Raw genomic sequence first — 7102 nt, 5'->3', positions numbered from 1 at the left:
GACTTGCTGGTTTGAATTGGACGATTATTTCAGACTTTTAGTACCGAAAGTCCGTTTGCAGTTTATTAAAGTCTATAATTAGGTTACAGTTTTCTGGTATATGATGCTTGTGACTGACAAAATGCACATTGGAATTATTGGAATCCTACTGGGCATGTACTTGAAGGTAAGAATGAACGCGCGTGTTTGAAACAGCTGGGCATGTTTGGCAAAGGTACATACATATACACTGAGTGTACGAAACATTAGGAACACCTTCATAATACTGAGTTTGTACCCCTTTTGCCCCTAGAACAGTCTCAATTCGTCGGGGCATGGACTACAAGGTGTCGAAAGCGTTCCACAGGGATGCTGGCCCATGTTGACTCCAATGCTTCCCACAGTTGTGTCAAGTTAGCAGAATGTTTGGTGGACCATTCTTGATACACACTGGAAACTGTTGAGCGTGGAAAAACCCAGCAGTGTTGCAGTTCTTGACACACTCAAACTTGTGCACCTGGCACCTACTACTACCATACCCCGTTCAAAGGCACTTGCATTTTTTGTCTTGCCCATTCACATTTAAATTGACGCATACACAATCCATGTCTCAAGGCTTCAAAATCCATATTTAACCTGTCTCCTCCTCTTCATCTATACTGATTTTAATGGATTAAACAGGTGACATCAATAACGGATCATAGCTTTCACCTGGATTCACCTGGTCAGTCTACTATGTCATGGAAAAATAATCTAGGTTGAAGGTTATGCCTTTAGATTTTGAGAAACTTTGCAACTAAGGAATACTGTTTTAATGTTTTGTACACTCAGTGCCTTCAGAAATTATTCACACCCCTTGACCTTTTCCAAATGTTGTTGTTACAAAGAGGGTTAAAAATTGGTCAACGATCTACACAAAATACTTTCATGTCAAAGTGGGGGGAAAATGCTAACACATATTAGGAAGGTGTTCCTAATGTTTGGTATACTCAGTGTATATTAGAATCACCTTTGGCAGAGACTTTTCTACAGAGACTACAGCTGTGAGTCTTTTCTGGGTAAGTCTCTCTAAGAGCTTTCCACAGCAGGATTGTGCAACATTTGCCCATTATTCATTTCAAAATTCTTCAAGCTCTGTCAAATTGGTTGTTGATCATTGCAAGACAACCATTTTCAGATCTTGCCATAGATTTTAAAGCAGATTTAAATCAAAACTGTAACTCGGCAACTCAGGAACACTCCAGTGTAGATGTGGTCTTATGTTTTGTCCTGCTGAAAGGTGAATTAATCTCCCAGTGTCTGGTGGAAAGCAGACTGAAGCAGGTTTTTTTTCTAGGATTTTGCCTGTGCCCATTCCAACGATTACAAGCATACCCATAACATGATGCAGCCACCACTATGCTTGAAAATATGGAGAGTGCTACTCAGTAATGTGTTGTATTGAATTTCCCCAAACATAACACTGTGTATTCAGGACAAAAAGTACATTGTTTTGTGAATGTTTTTGCAGTATTACTTTAGTGCCTTGTTGCAAACAGGATGCATGTTTTGGAATATTTTTTGTTCTGTACAGGCTTCCTTATTTTCCCTGTCAATTAAGTTAATAAATCAAATCAAATCAAATTTTATTGGTCACATGCGCCCGAATACAACAGGTGCAGACATTACAGTGAAATGCTTACTTACAGCCCTTAACCAACAGTGCATTTATTTTAAACAAAAAAAGTAAGAATAAAACAACAACAAAAAAGTGTTGAGAAAAAAGAGCAGAAGTAAAATAAAGTGACAGTAGGGAGGCTATATAACAGTAAAATAAAGTGACAGTAGGGAGGCTATATATACAGGGGGGTACCGCTGCATAGTCAATGTGCGGGGGCACCGGCTAGTTGAGGTAGTTGAGGTAATATGTACATGTGGGTAGAGTTAAAGTGACTATGCATAAATACTTAACAGAGTAGCAGCAGCGTAAAAAGGATGGGGTGGGGGGGGCAGTGCAAATAGTCCGGGTAGCCATGATTAGCTGTTCAGGAGTCTTATGGCTTGGGGGTAGAAGCTGTTGAGAAGTCTTTTGGACCTAGACTTGGCACTCCGGTACCGCTTGCCGTGCGGTAGCAGAGAGAACAGTCTATGACTAGGGTGGCTGGAGTCTTTGACAATTTTGAGGGCCTTCCTCTGACACCGCCTGTATAGAGGTCCTGGATGGCAGGGAGCTTTGCCCCAGTGATGTATTGGCCGCACGCACTACCCTCTGTATGCCTTGCGTCAGAGCCAAGCAGTTGCCATACCAGGCGGTGATGCAACCAGTCAGGATGCTCTCGATGGTGCAGCTGTAGAATTTTTTGAGGATCTGAGGACCCATGCCAAATCTTTTTAGTCTCCTGAGGGGGAATAGGCTTTGTCGCGCCCTCTTCACGACTGTCTTGGTGTGTTTGGACCATGATAGTTCGCTGGTGATGTGGACACCAAGGAACTTGAAGCTCTCAACCTGTTCCACTACAGCCCCGCCGATGAGAATGGGGGGCGTGCTCAGTCCTCTTTTTTTTCCTGTAGTCCACAATCATCTCCTTTGTTTGGTCACGCTGAGGGAGAGGTTGTTGTCCTGGCACCACACGGCCAGATCTCTGACCTCCCCCTATAGCTGTCTCATCGCTGTCGGTGATCAGGCCTACCACTGTTGTGTCGCCGGCAAACTTAATGATGGTGTTGGAGTCGTGGCCTGGCCATGCAGTCATGGGTGAACAGAGAGTACAGGAGGGGGACTGAGCACGCACCCCTGAGGGGCCCCCGTGCTGAGGATCAGTGTGGCAGATGTGTTGTTACCTACCCTTACCACCTGGGGGCGGCCCGCCAGGAAGTCCAGGATCCAGTTGCAGAGGGAGGTGTTTAGTCCCAGGATCCTTAGCTTAGTGATGAGCTTAGAGGGCACTATGGTGTTGAATGCTGAGCTGTAGTCAAGAATAGCATTCTCACGTAGGTGTTCCTCTTGTCCAGGTGGGAAAGGGCAGTGTGGAGTGCGATAGAGATTGCATCATCTGTGGATCTGTTGGGGCGGTATGCAAATTGGAGTGGGTCTAGGGTTTCTGGGATTATGCTGATGATGTGAGCCATGACCAGTCTTTCAAAGCACTTCATGGCTACAGACGCCAGTGCTACGGGTCGGTAGTCATTTAGGCAGGTTATCTTAGAGTTCTTGGGCACGGGACTATGGTGGTCTGCTTGAAACATGTTGGTATTACAGACTCAGTCAGGGACATGTTGAAAATGTCAGTGAAGACATCTTGCCAGTTGGTCAGCACATGCTCGGAGTACACGTCCCTGGTAATCCGCCCGGCCCCGGCGGCCTTGGTGAATGCTGACCTGCTTAAAAGTCTTACTCACATCGCCTACGGAGAGCGTGATCACATAGTCGCCCGGAACAGCTGGTGCTCTCATGCATGCTTCAGTGTTGTTTGCCTCGGGCGAGCATAGAAGTGGTTTAGCCTGCCTGGTAGGCTTGTGTCACTGGGCAGCTCGCGGCTGTGCTTCCCTTTGTAGTCTGTAATAGTTTTCAAGCCCTGCCACATCCGACGAAAGGCTGCCAGAGCCAGTGTAGTATGATTCAATCTTAGACCTGTATTGACTTCTTTGCCTGTTTGATGGTTCGGTCGGAGGTCATAGCGGGATTTCTTATAAGCGTCCGGGTTAGAGACCCCCTTGAAAGCGGCAGCTCTACCCTTTAGCTCAGTGCGGATGTTTCCTGTAATCCATGGCTTCTGGTTGGGGTATGTACGACGGGTCACTGTGGGGACGACATCATCGATGCACTTATTGATGAAGCCAGTGACTGATGTGGTGTACTCCTCAATGCTGTCTGAAGAATCCCGAACATGTTCCAGTCTGTGCTAGCAAAACAGTCCTGTAGCTTAGCATCTGCGCCATCTGACCACTTTTTTATTAGCCGAATCACTGGTGCTTCCTGCTTCAGTTTTTTGCTTATAAGCAGGAATCAGGAGGATAGAGTTATGGTCAGATTTGCCAAATGGAGGGCGAGGGAGAGCTTTGTATGCGTCTCTGTGTGTGGAGTAAAGGTGGTCTAGAGTTTTTTCCCCTCTGGTGCACATTTAACATGCTGGTAGAAATGAGGTAGAACGGATTTAAGTTTCCCTGCATTAAAGTCCCCGGCTACTAGGAGCGCTGCATCTGGATGAGCGCTTTCCTGTTGATTAATGGCCTTGTACAACCCATTCAGTGCAATCTTAATGCCAGCATTGGTTTGTGGTGGTAAATAGACAGCTATGAAAAAATATAGATGAAAACTCTCTTGGTAAATAGTGTGGTCTACAGCTTATCATAAGATACTCTACCTCAGGCGAGCAAAACCTCGAGACTTCTTAGTATTTATTTTGTGCACCAGCTGTTGTTTACAAATATACACAGACCGCCGCCCCTTGTCTTACCAGAGTCTGCCGCTCTGTCCTGTCGATGGAGCGTATAGCCTGCTAGCTGAATGTTATCATTGTTGTCGCTCAGCCACGACTCCGTGAAACATAAGATATTACAGTTTTTAATGTCCCGTTGGTAGGATAACCGTAATCTTAAATCGTCCCATTTTATTCTCAAAAAGCTTGAACGCTGGCTAATAGGATTGATGGGAGAGGCAGTTTACCCGCTCGCCGTCGGATCCTTACAAGGCACTCCGGATCCGCGGCCCACGATATCTCCGCCTCTTCCTCACGCGAATGACGGAATCTGGGCCTTGTTGGGTGTCTGTAGAATATCCTTCGCGAACGCCTCGTTGAAGAAAAAGTCTTCGGCCCAACGCGAGGTGAGTAATCGCTGTCCTGATATCCAGAAGCTCTCTTTGGTTATAAGAGACGATGGCAGAAACATTATGTACAAAATAAATTACAAATAACGCGGAAAAACACACATAATAGTACAATTGGTTAGAGGGCTGTAAAACGGCAGCCATCTTCTTCCGGGCGCTGTTCGCTAGGGGTGGAGTAACTACAATGTTGATCCATCCTTAGTTTTCTCTTATCACAGCCATTAAACTCTTTAACTGTTTTAAAGTCATCGTTGGCCTCATGGCGAAATCCCTGAGTGGTTTCCTTCCTCTCCAGCAACTGAGTTAGGAAGGACACCGCTATCTTTTTAGTCACTAGGTGTATTGATACACCATCCAAAGTGTAGTTAATAACTTCACCATGCTCAAAGGGATATTCAATGTCTGCTTTAAAAATTTTTTTACCCATCTACCAATAGGTGCCCTTCTTTGTGAGGCATTGGAAAACCTCTGTGGTCTTTGTGGTTGAATATGTGTGTAAAGTTGACTGCTCGACTGAGGGACCTTACAGATAATTGTATGTGTGGGGTACAGAGATGAGGTAGACATAAAATAAAATAAAACTATTATGTGACTTGTTAACATATGTTTACTCTTGAACTTATTTAGGCTTGCAATAACAAAGGGGTTGAATACTTATTGACTAAAGACATTTAAGCTTTTCATTTTTTATTTATTTGTAAACATTTCAAAAAACATAATTCCACTTAATTCCAGTGACAAAAAACTCAATTGAATCCATTTTAAATTCAGTCTGTTACAACAAAAATGTGGAAAAAGTCAAGGGGGTGTGAATACCTTCTGAAGGCACTGGAGGCTATGGGGAGATGACACATGCACACATTCTTTTTCTTTTTAACTATGAAAGGTTCAAGCAGACTGTGAGCCGTACATCATTCTTATTCGAGAGGAGGAGAGGTGCCTTCATGAGTTGCGGCTGCATAATGTGTCCAAAACTCCCCAACCAGGTGAGATGAGACAGTTTCTATGTTTTCACCTTAGAAATTCATACCCAGCATGGTTTGTCATGTTTTCCTAAGCTAAACAAATATAGGTTAACATGTTCCTTCTCTATTCCATAATAGTCAATGTTCTTAGACATTTTCTGTCCGCTTTTTAAAGTTTTCTCTGAATGGCATTATATGATATACATACAACATAAGAGGAAAATAATTTCCAGTCCCACAGGTATCAAAATCTGAAACTGGTGGCAGTATAGAGTAGGTTACAGCTCAACATACTGTAATATTGTTGTAGTTAGTTACCCCTTTTTGAGTTCAACATTACTGTCATGTTGGTGAGAGCAGTTCATCTGGTTATCAGAGCTGTTTGTCTTGCTCCTCTTGTTATTACTGTACTTGTTATTACTGTACTATGGGCGGCAGGTAGCCGAAGAGCGCTTGGCCAGTAACCGAAAGGTCGCTGGTTCGAACCCCTCGAGCCACTAGGTGAAAAATCTGTCAATGTGCCCCTGAGCAAGGCATTTAACCTCAATTGCTCCTGTAAGTCACTCTGGATAAGAGCATCTGCTAAATGACTAAAATGTAAATTATTCACAACGATCAAACAAGGACTGTCATTGTACTGTTTGCCATATAATGCATGACAATAAACCACCAAACACATGTATACCCTCCACGATGTGTGTGTTAGACTCCCCACCCCACCTGGTGTTGTGTGTTAGACCCCCCCCCCCCCGGCTGTTATGTGTTAGACCCCCAACCCCACTCCTCTGTTATGTGTTAGACCCGCACCCCACCCCCTTGCTGTTACAATGTGTTAGACTCCCCACCCCAGCCCTGGCTGTTATGTGTTAGACCCCCACTCCACCCCTGGCTGTTATAATAATATGCCATTTAGCAGACGCTTTTATCCAAAGCGACTTACAGTCATGCGTGCATACATTTTTACGTATGGGTGGTCCCGGGACGAACCCACTACCTTGGCGCTAACAAGCGCCGTGCTCTACCAGCTGAGCTACAGAGGACCACGTTATGTGTTAGACCCCCACCCCACCCCCTGGCTGTTATGTGAGACCCCCACCCCACCCCCTGGCTGTTATGTGTTAGACCCCCCACCCCCACCCCCTGGCTGTTATGATGTGTGTTAGACCCCCACCCCACCCCCTGGCTGTTATGATGTGTGTATTAGACCCCCACCCCACCCCCTGGCTGTTATGATGTGTGTTAGACCCCCCACCCCACCCCCTGGCTGTTATGATGTGTGTAGACCCCCACCCCACCCCCTGGCTGTTATGATGTGTGTATTAGACCCCCACCCCACCCCTGGCTGTTATGA

Source organism: Coregonus clupeaformis, unplaced genomic scaffold, assembly GCF_020615455.1.
Source record: "Coregonus clupeaformis isolate EN_2021a unplaced genomic scaffold, ASM2061545v1 scaf1874, whole genome shotgun sequence".
NCBI classification, from domain to species: Eukaryota; Metazoa; Chordata; class Actinopteri; order Salmoniformes; family Salmonidae; genus Coregonus; species Coregonus clupeaformis.
The sequence above is the reverse complement of the archived record's forward strand: the minus strand, read 5'-3'. Positions refer to the sequence as shown.